Source organism: Mesoplodon densirostris, chromosome 1, assembly GCF_025265405.1.
Source record: "Mesoplodon densirostris isolate mMesDen1 chromosome 1, mMesDen1 primary haplotype, whole genome shotgun sequence".
Classification (NCBI taxonomy): Eukaryota; Metazoa; Chordata; class Mammalia; order Artiodactyla; family Ziphiidae; genus Mesoplodon; species Mesoplodon densirostris.
Genome location: NC_082661.1, coordinates 7,398,776 through 7,415,893, shown reverse-complemented (window position 1 = coordinate 7,415,893; position 17,118 = coordinate 7,398,776). Strand labels below are relative to the sequence as shown.

General features: G+C 53.4%; 1 protein-coding gene across 7 annotated transcripts in view; it reads right to left on the bottom strand.

The window, feature by feature from the left end:
• The window catches only part of CTBP2 (C-terminal binding protein 2), a 162,639-nt gene that overhangs the window by 126,733 nt on the left and 18,788 nt on the right, over positions 1-17,118 (bottom strand). Inside the window, exon 1 of one of the 7 annotated variants that reach the window (XM_060098432.1) lies at positions 12,995-13,015. The exons of the other annotated variants lie outside the window; for them this stretch is intronic. The gene's annotated coding sequence lies outside the window, so the exon portion shown is untranslated. Of the gene's footprint in view, positions 1-12,994; positions 13,016-17,118 lie in introns of those variants that run through there. 7 annotated transcript variants of the gene reach the window in all.

Genomic DNA, 17,118 nt, shown 5'->3' with positions numbered 1-17,118 from the left:
CAGCCCAACTCTGCACCAGCTGCCTTCCTTCTGGGAAAGGGAAGCTGCCCTTGGAGGAGGGAAGGTAAGGAGAGGCCAGGCCCGTGCCTGCACAACTCGGGGGGAGCCTTGCAGACAGACTTACAGTGCAGCGGGCAGCCTGGGAGAGGACCAGGGTGGGCGGGATACACTTCACAACCAGAGCCCAGATCCAAGCCGGAGCTGGGAAACCTCAGCTGCAGACACCTTCCTGCCTCATCCTACCGTGTGAACTTAGGCAAGTCACTTTGCCCCTGGGAAACCAACTTCTCATGGGGACAGGAGAGGAATGCTACCCAGACACCATGATTCTGTAACTCAAGCTCTAATTCCATTTAAAACAGGCACTCATGAGACTTGGAGCCAATTCTCTAGTCACTGGGGCTTGAAAGAAAACGAGAGTGTGGAAAAAGAAGAGTTATAACAGGAACTTCTCTTTTTCTTTGGATTAATGTACATTCCCTTCCTTGGTGACAAACTCCACGCCACTGTATGGATGAGAAGGGCCAGTCATCACCATGCATGAGGCCAGATCCTGCAAACTGACCCGTGGCAGCAACAGTGAAGGCAGAAAGCGCGGGTGAACCAAAACGTGTAGTGGGGGACCTTCGGCTTGGTTCCTGCACCCCCAGCCTCCTACTAAGAGGGGAGCCTTCCCAGTTAACGCCACATGTGCTCCCATCTCCCCACGCCTGGGGCCCACAGAAGTCATCAGCCTGGCCGCCTCCCCCGCTGCACAGTGGACTCTCCTGGCTGCAGTGCTGCTGTTTGAGACTTGCTGTCAAGGTTACTGAACCCAATATATACACATACAGCTGTAGCTGTCTATACACACATGCCCAACACATCCAAAAACTCGGGTGTGGACTCCTGACAGTAAAAGCCAACGGCTCTTTCTCCTCTGCCATCTACCTTCCCAGCTGTACCACACACCCGACCCACACCACCCTATCCATTCTGACACTGCACCAACAGAGGGGCAGGTACTGCTGAGAGGGAGATTTTGGAGATAAAGGAAACATAACCTCGTCTTCAAGGAGTTCCAACAAGGAACGAAGAACAGAACGCCAAGTGCTAGAGAAGCAGACGTGACAGAGGGAGAGAGTGCAACTCTACCTCAGCTCCCACTCAGATGCTTCCACGTCAGTTTCTTCGACGGTCCCTCCAAGGAACTCCAGATGCCCCTCACCAGCCGCCTTCTAGACACCTCCCCTCTGACTGCCCATCCACCCACCCCTCAGACTTGGCTCATCCACAGGCATGGACATCACTCCTTTACGCCCGTGGAGTCCGGGACTCCAACCAAAGCAAACCCAGGCCCTGCCCTGACTTAAGTTCCTGATCCTGGAACCAGCCAAGCCTGCCCCCTACTTTTGTCCACCTCCACACCTGAGAGGCCGGCAAAGAAGGCCAACACACACCAATTCCTGGGCAAGAAGTGAAACTCCACCCAGCATCTCTAAAAACACCTAGCAAAAGCCCAGCTGAGATAAATACCTTTTTGGAAGAATGACCCAGTCCAATACAACTGGCCTAGCCCTTGAAGTATTTTAAATGCCATTCTAAATTAAATGATACCCTTAGAATGGCTTCCCCTAAATTGTCCCCTCAACACTGTGCTTCTGACTTTCCCGGTGGACCCAGGCCCAAGCAAACAGGTCTTGTGTTACCAAACCTTGGTTGGTGGCAGAACCCTCTATCCCCTGTTAACTTCCTCTAAGGAAGCATTTCTCTTTAGGATGAGCTCAACAACACTCACAGGAAGAGAGCTATTCACAGCCAACTGTCCTGAAATTTGCAGTTGCTGTATGTCCACTTTTTGTTTTTTAACTAACTCTGGTCCTTCCCCAATCGCATCCCCTCTTACAGCATCCTGGGTTTTTTTTGTTGTTGTTTTTTTTTTGCAGTACGCGGGCCTCTCACTGTTGTGGCCTCTCCCGCTGCGGAGCACAGGCTCCGGACGCGCAGGCTCAGCGGCCACGACCCACGGGCCCAGCTGCTCCGCGGCATGTGGGATCTTCCCGGACCGAGGCACAAACCCGTGTCCCCTGCATCGGCAGGCGGACTCTCAACCACTGCGCCACCAGGGAAGCCCCCTGGGTTTTTTTGGTTTGTTGTTTCTTTTTTTTTTTTTTTTTGAGTCCTCAAAATATTTTCTCCAAAGAGACAGGATATAAATAAGTAAAATAGAATCCATTCATGAGAACACATTACAAGTCCTATAAACCACATCCCTGGAAGCACTGACCCTAAAGAGACTTGGAAAAGCTGGCAGCAGCCTCCCCAAGGCCAGCGACGCCAGCACACCCTGACCACTGAGCTCTTGGGTGGCCCAGCTCACGGGGTGGCCGATCTTCCAGTGGCTGATCTTCAGGTGGCCAGGTAGCTGCAGAGAACACCTGCGCATCAGCCCGTTTCCCCACACTGAAGGAAACTAGAAATGCATGTGCTACCACGGGATTATCAGTGGGCTCCAAAAATGAACTTCTGTCAGTTACAAATGCAGAAACATGGGCACGGATGTTACAAAGGGCCAGGAAAACACCAGGAACCAAAGGCCCTGACCCTCACGCTTCACTAGAGGGTGCAGTGTTTAGGGGGGAGGGGAGGGGACAGGAAGACAGCTGGGGGTTGGAGCAGGTAGAGGCGTGCCCAGGAAAAATCAACAACTGTTCTGAACATCCAGGGAAAGCCAAGAGAAGCAGGCCCCTCTAAACAAAATAAAACGGTTACTTCTTCCAGAGCAGGCAAGCCTTATAGCCCACCCCACAGCACAGCAAATGGTGCAGACGCTGCATCTGTCCTGCTAGCGGAGGGAACAGGGAAGAGGAAGGTGCTCCCCCACCCCAACCCCTCAAGCAGAAAGCCAACATTCTGCCAAGTAGTTTAAAAAACAGCTCCATCTTCCATACATGATTGGTAGCAGTGTAAAATGTCATTATAACTGCTTTAGAAAACTAAACATACACCTATTTTATGGCCCAGCAATTCCACTTCTAGGAATTTACCCAAGAGAAACAAAAACATACGTCCATAAAAAGACATGTACAAGAATGGTTCACTTCAGCTTTATTCAGAATAGCCAAAAGCTGGGAACAGCCCACGTGTCCATCAACAGGTACTTGGGTAAACTCACTTGGTGGATTCCTGCACTGGAATACTACACAGCAAGTAAAATGGAACAAGCAATTGATCCAGGATAAAACACCCGAAAATCTCAAACACATTTAAAAAGGTGAATTTAAAAAGCTTTTCCCAAAAGGTGTATGTGGTATATAATACACTGTATAACGTGTGAATATGTCTATCACGTAGTATATTAAATGCTAGAACACGAAAAATTAATCATGTGGGGGTGGGGCGTGGTTGCCTGAGATGATCAGGGAGATAGGAATGGGGACTACCACGAGGGAACTTTTCTGGAATGATGGTTATGTTCTATATATCTTGATAGAGTTGGAGTACCCAGGTATATGGATCTGCCAAAACAAATGGACTGGTATGCCTAGGGTCTACGCTTTTCATTTTACCTCATGCCCCCCCCCAGCCCCCTGAATACCTCCCCCAAGTCCTACCTCCAAGGAAAAATAAACTGAAGAAACCACAGAAAGTCAGCTTCAGTAATGAGATGCACGCTCAAGGACTCTGGGGTGGAGCTCAGTGAGGTCTGAAGGCCGCCGAGAAACGCTGAGGAAATAAAGATGGACCGATGGGCGGGGAGGTGACAGCCCGGCCTGGGGGGCGGGGCGGGGGTACCCCCTGCACAAAGGTGCCCACTGAGGGCACCTCTGACTCTGCTCCGTCCGCAGAATGAGGACCCCAGAAACACCTGCGGGACCAGTGCCATTTCCCCACCAAGCGCTGAAACCCCAGCGGCCCAGGTGGATCACCACTCCAAACCAGAGCGCGGGAGCAGCGTGCGTCCAGGCAACACCCACTCTCCTCTGTGAACAGACCTGTGAATTCAAGGAGGCTAAGGATCGTGTGTATCAGCGCAGGCTGATAAAACAGGAGGTCCCTGCCCAGTCAGAATAAACGCCCAGGGCAGTCACATCTGCATCCCGCAGGTTCTAGTGCTTTGAGGCAGAACTCCCAGGAGCAGCTCGCAAAGAGCGAACTGATTACACAGGCCCATTTGGAAACACACTGCTAAGTGCCACGTGACTTTTAACACGGCGGCTGTCGTTAGATGCTGTCAGCCTAAAGCTGCATTCCCAGTGCAGGTCACACACAGACTGCACCTACTAGCATCTCATGTCACCCAAGAGGCTTTTAAAGTATTAAGTGCAGAAAATACATGCAACTTCCCAGTTAAAATCTAGCGCGTGCACTCTCTCAAAGGTCAACGCGGCATCCACTCTAGTTTCATTACTGATGCTTCACTCAGATGGCGGGGAAGCTACATTAAAAAGCACATTTAAGAGTCACTGCTAAAAAAAAAAAAAAGTCACTGCTATAGGACTTCCCTGACGGTCCAGTGGTTAAGAATCCCTGCTTCCACTGCAGGGGGCACGGGTTCGATCCCTGGTCGGGGAACTAAGATCCTGCATGCTGCGCGGCGTGGCCCACCCCCCCAAAAAAACTCACTGCTATGATGCAAGGGTAACAGAATTAAACCCTTGACAGAATCCAAGATCTCAGATCTGGGCAGGGCCTGGAAATCACCAAGCACAGACCTCACACTGTAGAGGCAGGCAAACTGCAACCGGGCAGAGGAAATATGGCTTGCTTCCCAAACTGGAAGAAATTCCTGGGCCCTGACCCTTTGACCCACTTTATTTTCAATTCAACATGTGTTAGTTCGGTTCCTCCAGAAACAGATGCCAAGACAAGATTAGTAAGAGACTGTACGAGAGACTTCTTGGGGGGACACGACACAGGAGCCAGAGGGAGATGCGGGCCTGACCCCTTCAGTGGAGTCAGGGAAGGAGAGATTTTTGCCTGCCATGCAGTTCAAGGCCACAGGGGAATCTTCGGGCCAAGCGGACACGGGCTGTTGGGAGGAGTCCCAAGCCTCGCAGGGACAGCCTGGCAACCCCGCTGTGCTCAGGCCCTGGCTGGGAGCGGCCTGTGGGAGCGCGGGCTCTGTGAATGCGGGGCTGGATTCCACGTGTGGAACATCGTTGGCGCCAGCAGTCAATTATCTTCCCAGAAGGAAAAGACCAGAGAGGTGCCTTTGCACGGCTGCCACACCATGCCAGGTGGCTGCTCCACTTTTATGACCCAAGACTTACTTCTGAGCTTCTCCAAAGATTGACAGTCAGACTGCTAGGGCCACCTGGCTGTACCCAAAACGCGTAACTGGCTGTCATTTGGCTGGTGTGAGGCAGGGACGCCCGGCAGGGATGCTCATCTTCAGGGAGGACCCCCAACAAGAGTAGGGAGGGAAACGGGATCTCCAGGACTTAGTGAAGAATGGACACGGCAGATGGAGAAGTGAAAGCCAGGCTGCCGAGGCTGGGGGCCGGGACGAGGGTCCTGCTTCTCCTTCTGCTCAGTGAAGGGCAGTGTGAGGCACACACAGGCTGGTGAGGTTGGCGATCAAGCCAATCAGCTCCTCAAACTCACTGTATTAGTTAACACTACCTGCTTTAACAAATGAACCCAAAACTAAGTATCAGCTCAACATAATATAAGCTTTTTTTTTCCCCGCGGTACGTGGGCCTCTCACTGCTGTGGCCTCTCCCGTTGTGGACCACAGGCTCCGGACGCGCAGGCCCAGCTGCCATGGCTCATGGGTCCAGCCGCTCCGCGGCACGTGGGATCCTCCCGGACCGGGGCACGAACCTGCGTCCCCTGCATCGGCAGGCGGACTCTCAACCACTGCGCCACCAGGGAAGCCCCTAAGCTTATTTCTATATCACAAAAAGATCAGTGCTCCTGATGGGTGAGCAGCTCTTCACATGGCGATTCAGGGGCCCAGGATCCTCGCTTTCTCTGCTGGACTTGCCACACCCAGTTGACAATCCAGGCAAGAAAAACTGGGCAAAGCACACTTGCTTCTTAACCATTTCTGCCAGGAAGTGACACCTATTCCCACCAGTGTTCCACTGGCAACATCTATCCTGGGGCCTCGGGTAGCTGCCTGGCTGGTGGCAGGGCAACCACCGCAGCAGTTAAGCCCCCACCAGTGGAGGAGGGAAGCGCAGATCTTTGCTGGACCTCTGATCATCTCCACCACACTCACCTTCCAACTCAGTCTCAGACAGGCTTATTTTGGAAGCAATATAGGCCTCTGGGTCTCCCTGAACACCATAATCCAAGGTTATCTGACCACTGAACCAAATCTGAAAAGAGATGCCAACAACTCTGGAAATGCATCTATTAAATTCTCTTGTTGCCACACAGCCGTGGCATTCAAGTGGAAATCTGGTCACAACTGGGCTCTCACTGATCAACTTAAAAAGTTGAGCAACTGTCCTTTTATTGCAAAATGCTCAACTCTAAAACTTTAAAGTCTGCAAAACGCTTTCATGGCCATCAACTCTAAGATACCATCAAACCTTAGACCCAGCAATGTTTTATAAGCCGCTAAGAAAAAAAGGGGAAAAAATACCCTCAATTAAACTATGCCATATGATCAACTTTATGACAGAACTCAATCCCAGAGACGTTAAAATGTTGAAAACCAATGAAACAACAGTGCTCCTGTTGAAGCCTTCAAACAACCTTGTAAAAAAACACAGGGATTGCAATTTCACAGAGCCCAGCCCAGGGCTGGGGACTTGCCAGAGGTCACCCAGCTAGTGAGGGCCAGAGTTGGGAGCGGGGGGTTTCCAACCAGTTTGACTCAGCACCTGGATCTGGGTCAAGATATCAGCATGTCCGAAAACTCTCCAAGGCCAAGCCAAGCTCCAACCTCCTCACATCCACACAGATTCTGCTTCAAATGGCAAATCGAGCACCTCGGATATAATACTCTTATAAATGCATTCAATTTTTTTTTAACTCCACTAAAATTTGAGTTTTTATCTGCATAACACTTTACCAACAAATTCCACGACATTCAAGTGAGAACAGATGATGTACTGAAATATCAAAAACAAGAATCCGATTTGGTAAACAGTTGAGCGCTATTTTCACATCATCCTAATGAATCTAGTTTCAATGAACACAAATCAGCAAACACTCTGAACATTTTAATGGTATGGTGCAAAATGATGCTTTGAATGACAGCCCCAGAAAACAAACTCTTCTCAGCCAGTGACAGATACCACAAGAAGAGAAAAATCAGAATGGATGAGTTAATTCAAAGGGTCCACTCATGGTCCATGGATCTGTACTTGGCCTTGGGCTGGCTTCCCTACAGAGCTCCTTGGGCTATGAGTGAAGCGACAAGGCGGGGAGCTCTGGATCCTGCTCAAGCTGCCGGGCACAATCTGCTACCAGGTGCCTGGCGTGTTCCGATACGTGTACAGCAGGTGGGTCAACACCCACAAAAGATGGCACACGGATTTCTGGTCAAATTCTTCTCGCCCAGGGCAGGCTCCCGCCTCTATGCATCTCATTATGGCCCTCAGTGTCAAGGGAAGAGTGCTAGAAAATATCTGGATGCTTGGGAAGTGTCTGGGATGGTAGGATACAGGCCAAGATGGGCCCAGACTCCTCCAGACCCCTGCTCACAGGCACACCCGTCCTCTCATCTGTGTCTCCATCCTGTCATCACTCTTAAATGGTACCCAAGTAAAATCTCAGCAGTGAAGTTTACTCCCACTTTGTTTTTTTTAAAACAAAAACAAGCATGCAATGACCAAGAGACAGGGAAATACACTGACACCCCCAGGGAATGCAGGCAGAGCCATCTCTCCCGAGGGGCATCTGGGGAGTCACTTCACCTGAGCCCTGCATTTTCTCCATCTGTAAACCAAGGCTGTTGTTTGGAGGCTGTAATTAGAACATATTGGAACACAGCTGTAAACTATAAATCACTATAAGAAGACTGGACTGGTCTTTTGAAATGATGTTTTTGCCTTTGAAATAATAAACCAAAATTAACACATTCAGAGTTGTTTTTAAAAAGAATCCCATTGTTATAAAGCAGAAACTAACATACCATGGTAAAGCAATTATACTCCAATAAAGATGTTAAAAAAAAAAAAAAAGAATCCCAAAGCCTAGTACCTTCCTTCAAACCCAAGTGAACCCATCTCTCCAGACTGCAAGCTACGTGGGGACAAGGAAGCACCTCCCTCCTACCGTATTCCTCCCTGAGCCTGACCTGTGGGAACCAAGCGTGCTTAACTGAATTCTGAGTGTCCAACGGGCACTTCCTGGCCACGGCCCCAAGACTGAAGCAGCTTTCTTTTTCCCATGGGCAATGAAGTTTGCTTTCAAAAAGAAAGGCACACAAAGGCATTTAAGACGACACCTGTATGATGTGAAAGAAACAAAAGACTACAGATGAGATTTTAAAAGCATTATGATCAGAAGGAAGGAAGGCGAGCATTCAAAAGCCACGTCCTGGGGCTCCCACTCGCTGTGCGTGCGAAGGCTAAAGGGGCCTCCAAAGACCAGCCCTACACAGCCGAACTCCTAAACCCATTCCCTCTTTTCATTCCAACAGCCACTCCATCAAGTAACTATTATTACTCCCAGCTCACGGGTGGGGGGACCGAGGCTCTGGGCCTCACGCCAGCCTCCACAGCAGTAAACGCAGAGATTCAACTCACGTGCACCAGTGGAAGGCCACCTGTAACCTACTCTGCAGAAGCCAACAAGGCAGGAGGAGGAATTCAGCAAAATGGGACGAAGCTTCAAGACAGACCCCCTGGGGCATTCAGGACCCTCTGCTTCCTGCCACTCCCTTCACCCATGTGGGCAGAGGGGGGCATCACAACGCGGTTCTAGCTCTGAGCTCGGGGACCATCCAGGCAACCCAGGAAGGGCCTGGGGAATCTGCTTGGCCCCGTAACCCTACTGTCCCATCCCCTGCTGGGGGCTCCTCCATGAGGGAGGACATCCCTGCTCCGAGGGAGAGGAGAGGTGATGAAAGACCTGGCTGGAAAACCGTGCCGCCTGCCACAGCAGGTCCAGATGCCCAGATCCGTACAGCAAGGAGCACCTACGGGGAATGAAGGCGAAGCACCCCTCAGATGCCACCTCTGCAGATGCTCAAGGAAGGGACCCAGCCAACAGAACCAGAGGACGGCTTCCTTCAACCTGAACCTGCGCAACCCAGAATCCAAGGCGCGCCCAGCCCCCGTGGTCTGCTTCTCCTCCCGTCCCGCTCCACCCACAGCTGCGGCCTCTCAGCCCAGCCCGCCGGGCTGCTCCGTTCCCTCCCCACCTGCACAGTAACCCCCAAAATGGATTCATCCCAACGTTTAGTCAGCTGGGACCTTATTTATGACTTTCAGACTCTCAAACCCGTTCCCATTCATAATTAAGAGGCAGCAGCTGGATGGCAACACACACAAAGGGCCCCGGGGCGCCCCCAGCCCACGTGGCCCGGCCAAAGAGACCCTTTCCTGGGTCCAGATAGCGCGCAGGTGTTCTCTTCCTCCTACCTGGGGGCACCAACCGCCCTCCCCCAGGCCCTGCCACAAAAACCTGCCGACTGTAAGCAAGGCAATTCCCCCTGCAGCAGCGCCCCTCCCCGCACCCCAGCGCCCCTGGTCCCCTCCCTCCCTCCTCTCCCCGTGAACTCACGGAACACGTCCCCCGCCCAGCCTTCGCGGGCCAAGAAATCCCACGCAGGGGCTCTGAGCAGCGTTAGATCCTAGACTCCCATGAGGCACTGCTGAGCGCTGGATTCTTTCCCTATGAAAACGCACTCGGGACCCTCCCCACACCAGCCCCCTCCACTTGTGCCATTCCCGGGGCTCACACCCCCTCCCAGGCACGGAGCCCAAAGAGGTCCACAGGACTGTGGCAGGCCCTCCAGCTTTGTTTCCTCGGCAACACCCACTCTCTCCCTGCAGGCGCACACTGACCAAGGCAGGAAAATTCTGCCGCTCCTGGAGTTTCTTCTCAAGGGGCGGGCGACACCACCTTTCCTTAGGTTTGGGCGGGGGCGCCCTGAGGTGGATGGGACCCCAGCAGCTAGCTGTCCCCCTCCTCCGCCTCCTCCCCGCCGCACTCTTCCCCGTGCTCACGGGCACCTGTCCTGCAAAACTGATTGCACTTTCGCTCCAGGAGAGCCTGGCAAAAGAGATGACGCAGCCCCACAGACCCTCACCTGCTGACGGGAAACCAGGCCCCACGGGCCTCCCGCTCTCGACACTCCTCGGTGAGCGGCTCTGGTCACCTGGCACCTGGCCCTGCGACCGAGGCTCATCTGTCACGGCGGACATGTGCGTGAGGAGCTGGACCTCCCAGGAAGTCTCCCTCCCACGCTGCCCCCAGCCTGTGGGGCAGGAAGTTAGGATTTGCCTGACTCACTGCACCTGTGTCTTCTAGCCCACGGGCAGAAAGGGGCAAGTGGCCTCAGCTGAGGGCTGCTGGGTTGGGCAGGGGTTCTCTAGCTGGTTGCCCATTTGAATCATCTGAGAGCTTTTAAAACTACCAGGCAGGTTCCACCCCAAGACCAGTGACTCAGAACAACCTCTGAGGGTGGGGCTCTGCTTAGATCTAGTTTCAAGGCTTCCCCAGGTGATCCCAGGTCCAGGCGGGGGATGAGAAGCATGGGGCGGGAGGGATCCGGGCAAGAGGGCGTGACAGCCTCCAAGGGAGGAAGAGCTGGAGGGCGGCCCCTCCCCCTGCAGCCCGCAGCCCACAGCCCACCTCCTTCAAGAGGACTTCCCAGACCTCCGGGTGTACGGATGGGACCCCAGCTCCCCTCCCCCTGCTGCCTCCCTGGGTGCCCAGTGCCCTCTGGTTGCGTGGTCTGCTCCTTGCAGGCTGGACCTAGCCAGGCTTGTGCAGGCCACCACCCCAGGGCGCGCACAGTGCTGACCACACTGTTCCGCCATCCCCCCAAAGCTCATTAGCCCCGAGGTGATAGAAGGTCCATCAGAGAGAGGAGGTACCGTGGAGGACATGAGCCAGAAGGAAGACAAAGCCCACGGAGTCCATTTTGCAGGATTTACGCCCTGGGCATCGTCCAAACCTCCCTGCTTAGGTCTGATCACTCCCGACCCCAGCGACCCCACCCCCCCCGAACTAATCCACTGAACCCACGGCATACACCTCCCACATGCCAGGGGCTGATGGGCTCGGACCGCACAGCCTGTTAACAAGACACCATCCAAAACGGTGACCATTATTCCCCCCAAAATAGCATCACTAGGCCACAGACATTTAGGGACAGACACATAAAACACATTCTCCCAGGGCTTCCCTGGTGGCGCAGTGGTTAAGAATCCGCCTGCCAATGCAGGGGACACGGGTTTGAGCGCTGGTCTGGGAAGATACTGCATGCCGCGGAGCAACTCAGCCCCTGCACCACAACTACTGAGCCTGCACTCTAGAGCCTGACAGCCACAACTACTGAGCCCGTGTGCCACAACTACTGAAGCCCGTGAGCCTGGAGCCCGTGTTCCGCAACAAGAGAAGCCGCTGCAATGAGAAGCCCACGAACCGCAACGGAAGAGTAGCCCCCACTCGCCACAACTAGAGAAAGCCCGCGCGCAGCAACGAAGACCCAACGTAGCCAAAAGTAAATAAATAAAACTAAAAAAAAAAAAAAAGGTTTAAAACACATTCTCCCAAAATGATAATAGGGTGTCTCCCCGGTGGTGCTGTCTGCAGCCTGGAAGGAGCCAGGACTTCAAATGGGCTCTTGGCGGGGAAGGGTGGGGGAGCTACAGCTGGAGGGGAGGGGAGGGACAGGTCACCAAATGTTCCCCATCCAAATCTTCAGCATTGATTTCACCACCAGGAAACGAGATGTTTATCTTGTTACAAGGTCTCATGTTCCTGCTTCTTCTTTACCTAGAAATACAAAGTTCCCATCTGGATCTTCACAGACCGATGTCACCAAAATCACAATTCACCGAAATATCAAAAGCGCCCACAATTTCAGAGGAGGAGATTAAAAAGGGAAAGTGATGGGGAAATTAAGACAATGGGAAGAAAGGTCTTGGAGGAAAAGTTCGGTTTAACCAGATGGGTTTTGCTCTTTACAAAGGGCTACACCACGGGCCTACAGAGATAGTGTCCCTCCTGGGTGCTACAGTGGTGACCGAACTCAGAGCAGGTCTTGGGAACCCCTTGGCCTGGTTTCCCAAGGGGCCTGTGAGGCCTTGATGGCTGTGGTGGGCTTAACACCAGGCCACACGTGGCCCCCACCAACCATCTGCCAGACCGCAGTCAGCTCTCTTCAAGGATGGGGACCGGCACACACGATATCAAGGGTCAGCCTTTATCTTTGAAATGCACAATGTGCTCAAGCCAAAAACAAAACAAAAAGCCTTTCCAAGACGCTTTCCAAATTCCAAAAACACACTGGGCTGGAAAAAATGGAGCCCCGTTTCCTCTTATTTTTAATCTCACATTGGCTAGGTTTATAATAAAAGAGAATAACCTATTTATTTGCTTACCTTACTTGGAAAGACAATAAATTGGAAAGGCTTCATAAATCTCACAGGGAATTCCTTTAAACAAGGACTGTCAGCAAAAATCCGTAAATAACCCTCTGCCAGCCTCCAGCAATCACCTCCACCACACATTCTTTTTCCTTCCTGCTTTTGTACTAATCTTCTAGCAAACAAATCAAATCAAGCACTAAAACGTTTTATTCTTATCGAGGTGAGGCTCAGAAAACATCCGGGAGTCCACCGGGGCTGCTGACTGACTTAGGCGGCCTCTGAGAAGAATCAGACGCAGAGAAGACCCCTGGGACTGGATGGGGGAGACCTCTGCACCCCCAAACCCTGCCACACTGCTCTCACTGATTTACAAAAACCCAGGCTGGCAATCGGCTTTGCAAACAGAGCCAGGGATGCGGCATCCATTCTATCTGGAGCAAAGCATAAGCCTTATGAAACAGGGTCCTATCCAGGTGGCACACAGGCTCTCAGGTTTCCTCCCACCTCACCTAGCGTGGCATCCATGACAGTGCCTGGCGCCCTTGTAATCCCAGCGTCGTGGAGCTTCCGGATCCAGGCGGCTACTGGTCAAGTTCACTCATCCCCATGCTGACCAAGTTGAAGGAAGGAGCTCGGAACTTGGAGATGTCCAGAGCAAACACACACCTCATCCAGCAGGCCAGGACTTGTTCCCACCATGTTAACTTGACTTGTGAGGCAACTGATTAAAACGACATTCAGATACAGCAGAAGATGGACAGTCTCACGCTGAGGTTTCAAGGACTGTGCTAAAAATAAGTTTAAATAAGAGGCAGGAGGAGGCTCGTGGATAATCAAATGTGTAATCAACTTACATATCAGGAAAGGATAATTACCACAACCAAAAAAAGAAAATTTCTCCAAGCCAAAAGGGTAAAAAAAAAAAATTTAAACCAGTAAACCACTACCCACATAGAAACGAAAATGTATGTTTTCAGAAAGGACAAGCCTCTTGCAGACCCGGCAGCTTCAGGAGCCTTGAAACTTCCCCCCAGGACCTTGATTCTTGGATGTGACATGCAAGACTTAGCGAAACCCAAACAGACTTTGCACGACCAGAGATGCACTCAGTCTGTTAGCTGTGCAAAGGAATGGGCTTTTGATTCAAGTCCCACCCAGGTGCCCGTGCAGCAGCCATCACCAAAGAGCTGTGTCCCTGCAGGTGACTGAGCTGCCCAGAGCCCCGTGTGCTGAAGATCAATCTCCAGCCCGAGAGGCACCTTAGCTGTTTCTATTATGGATGCAGCAAATTCATTTGTTTTTATCTTCTCCCCTCCTGGTACATTCCTGGTACTCAAGGAAAAGTAGCTATATTATTATTATATACCCAGCAAATTAATGTATTTCTAATATTCCCGAATGAAGGCAAAGGCCTTTCAAGCATGTTTGCCCAGCAAGGCCAGCTGGGCCCGGGCACACATCAGCAAGCTGCTCACCCCACGGGCACAGCAGTGGCTTGCCCACCCCCTTCCCTCCAAGTCCGCTGCAACTTCAGGATGCACCCAAGGGAAGCGGCTTCCCACCTGTTACCTGTGTCAACCTGTGGAGTTACCCTGCGGAGACGGGAGTGGAGCCCCAGGAGGGCGCTGGGAGGCATCCCGAGGGCAGGACGCCTGCAGGCCCTGGGGCTGCCTAGAAGCACGGCCCTACTGTGCTCACAGCTGCGGCTCCACGGGGCTCAGACTGGGTGAAAAGGTCCACGGGGGCTTTACTGCTGCGGACGGCACTACTGGAGATGCTTGCAGGGCCCTTCAGGACATAAACCACTCCCCTCTCTGATGTTTAAATAAAATCCGGCGTTCAACTTTTTCTGTAGTAAGTTCCAGTGTTCGGGCCATTTTTCTTCCCTGGGCAAGGACTGGGAGGGAAACGCAGTCTCAGCGTAGTCAGAGCAGGTCTGGGACCCAGAACTGCACGGCAGCTGGGTCCTGCAGCCCCTCCAGGCCAGGAGGACTCGGGTCTTCCCACTGGCTGGTGGTGTTCCCCACCCCGCCAAGTAAGAACTGCCAGGGAGCGGAAGATACAAACAGCTCAAAACGCTGGTTCAAACAGCCCTTGTCCCACTGGGGTGCCAACACTGGGTGCGACTAACCCTGGGCTCCAATCTCTTTGCATCTAGAAGCCCCCCAAGTCTTCTAAGCATGTGGCCACGTCTCCACCGCACTCCCGGCATGCATGGCAGTTCACAGACGACCACCCCAAAGAGGCCAAAGGATGCTTAGACAGGAATTTCAGGCCAGGAATCAAGGTCAGGGTTAGTCTGCGTTCTCGCAGGCCTCAAAGGGTTTCCTCACAGTGAACGCAGGCAGAATGCACCAGGAGCCACTCAGCATGGTGGGCGCCCTCCGTGCCCCGAGTGCCGGGGCAACGGGGGGAGGGGGGCAATACTGAGCACTGAAGAGACACGTCCAGCAACAACCAGAACATTAATAAACGCGGTGATCCCGAGTTAACAATTTCAAAAATCCCAAGATTCCTTTCCTAAAATTCCCCACAACTGAACGAAAATAAAGAGAATATTTTAAAACCAGGAAGAGAGTGAGTCGATGGTGACTTCCTTCCCAAAGTGCAACAGGGACCACTCACACGCACGAGCTCTGGGCGGCGAGCGGCAGCCCCTCATCACGCAGCCCCTGCTCCGCGGGAAACCAGGATCCTACGTGACACGTAGGAGCCGGCAAGCCTAGGAGTGGAGGCCAGGACTCCGGCTCTAGGGTGGGACGCTGACCCAGGTGACCCACTGCTGGCCTTGGCACTCACTGACCTTCCCACAGGAAAGCACACTGGTCCCTCCGGCTTTCGGCAAACCACCCCCCTTGACCACAGAACGGTGGCCGGCCTCTACCTGCAGGAAGCCCAGCGGGGACCTGAGGGCTGCCCTGCGCCGCCCCAGGAGGCACAGGGACCCGGATCAGTGGGGCGCACAGGATCGCTGAAAGCAAACACACTGCCTGGCCCTCTCCTAAGCCACTTCCCCACGGAGGAAAGAGGAAGGAGCCAGTGGCCCGGCGGTCACTTCCAGTCCCCCTGGACCTGGAGCCAGTGGCCGTGGTGGACAGAGGAGGTACCTGCCCCCAGGCAGGCACCTACCACGAGGGGCTGCAGGAACACGGTGGAGGAGGGCAAGCAGCTACGGTGTGTGTGTCCCCGGAAAGCCCAGGGACAATGGCCTGAGATGCACCAAGGCTCAAGGTGTGGGCGTGGAACTGCCCACTCCTGGGGGGAGGGGGGCCCCTTTGGGGGCCCGTGGATTCACGGGGCAGATAAGATTCCAGCCACAGTGACTGGCCTTTGAGCCAACCTGCCCAGCCTGGGCCAACTTCCTTAAGTCTCGGGCATCCCTGGGATGACATGGGTGGTGCCACTCGGGCAAGTCCGTCTGCTGTGGCCTGGAGTGTCCTCCTGGGCCAGGCGAAACCCTTGCACATGACAGACGTCCTAGAAAATCCTGGCACCTCACACGAACATCTACGTACTTTCTCCACACTTCCCCGGGCTGGCCTTTCTACTATCAGAAGGGGACAAACTGCATCAGTGGTGGGCAGGGTGGAGGGATAATCACAAAGGGCTCCGGGAACCTTCCTTGGTGACGGAGTTGTTCTGCAACCACGTGGTTTTTACACAGCGTTGGTCAAAACGTGCAGAATTGCATGCTGAAAGGGTGAATTTTACTGTACATAAATTATATCTATACAACATTCTTAAAAAGTTGATCCCCCTCAAAAGCCCAAAACAAATAAGAAAAACAAATGACGTGCCCTGTGCAGTAAACTGCAATCCCACTGCAGCCAGAGCAGTCTTTCCAAAAACAGGGCGGCTGTCACCTGCTGCCACCTGCCCCACCCCTCCAGCTTTCCCCAGGAAACCACCCAGAAGAGTCTGCACATCGGCAGGAAGGATCCTGTTAAACACACGCTGGCACAGACGCCCTGAAATTCAGCGGCACTTCAGTTCTTTGTCAGGAAGGTCATTTCGGGACCTCTAGCGGTTTAGCGGCCAGGAAATGAGAACTGAGATTCTGCTCAGTACCAGGCCTTAACTGCTCTTATTGGGGTTCCACCGATCACGTTAGCATCATCACACTCCAACTTCCTGGTCAGCAAGCGGGGACTGGACAGGCTCCCACCAGCCGGTGGCGTTGCGTCTGCCCTCGCTGCCATGGGCATCCTGCGGCCTGCAGCAGGCAAGGGGCGAGTCCCTGAGCGCCCCCCCCCAGGGGCCACACACAGCCTTGTCCTCGTGCGGTGGTGCTGAGACCCCAGGGGTCTGTGTCTCGATCCAGAAAACCCAGGGCCTGGCGCTGAAGGGGAACCAGAGGCAGCACTGGAGTTCACCCAAGGTCACGCGGCAAAGCCAAGGGCACAGCTGGGATGAAACCCCGAGCTCCCCCGGCTGGTCCCTTCCATTAGCGAGACTGCCACCACGCACGCCCCTACAGATGACCTATGTGAGGCCAGAGGGTAAAGCGACACAACAGCCTTCGGCCCCACCTTGCACCTGGCCTTCTCCATGGAGGGACACAGAGGGATCACGCCCAGGGGCTCCACAGTGAGATGGAAACTCATACTCTGGAGTAAGACAGGCTGGGTTGAAA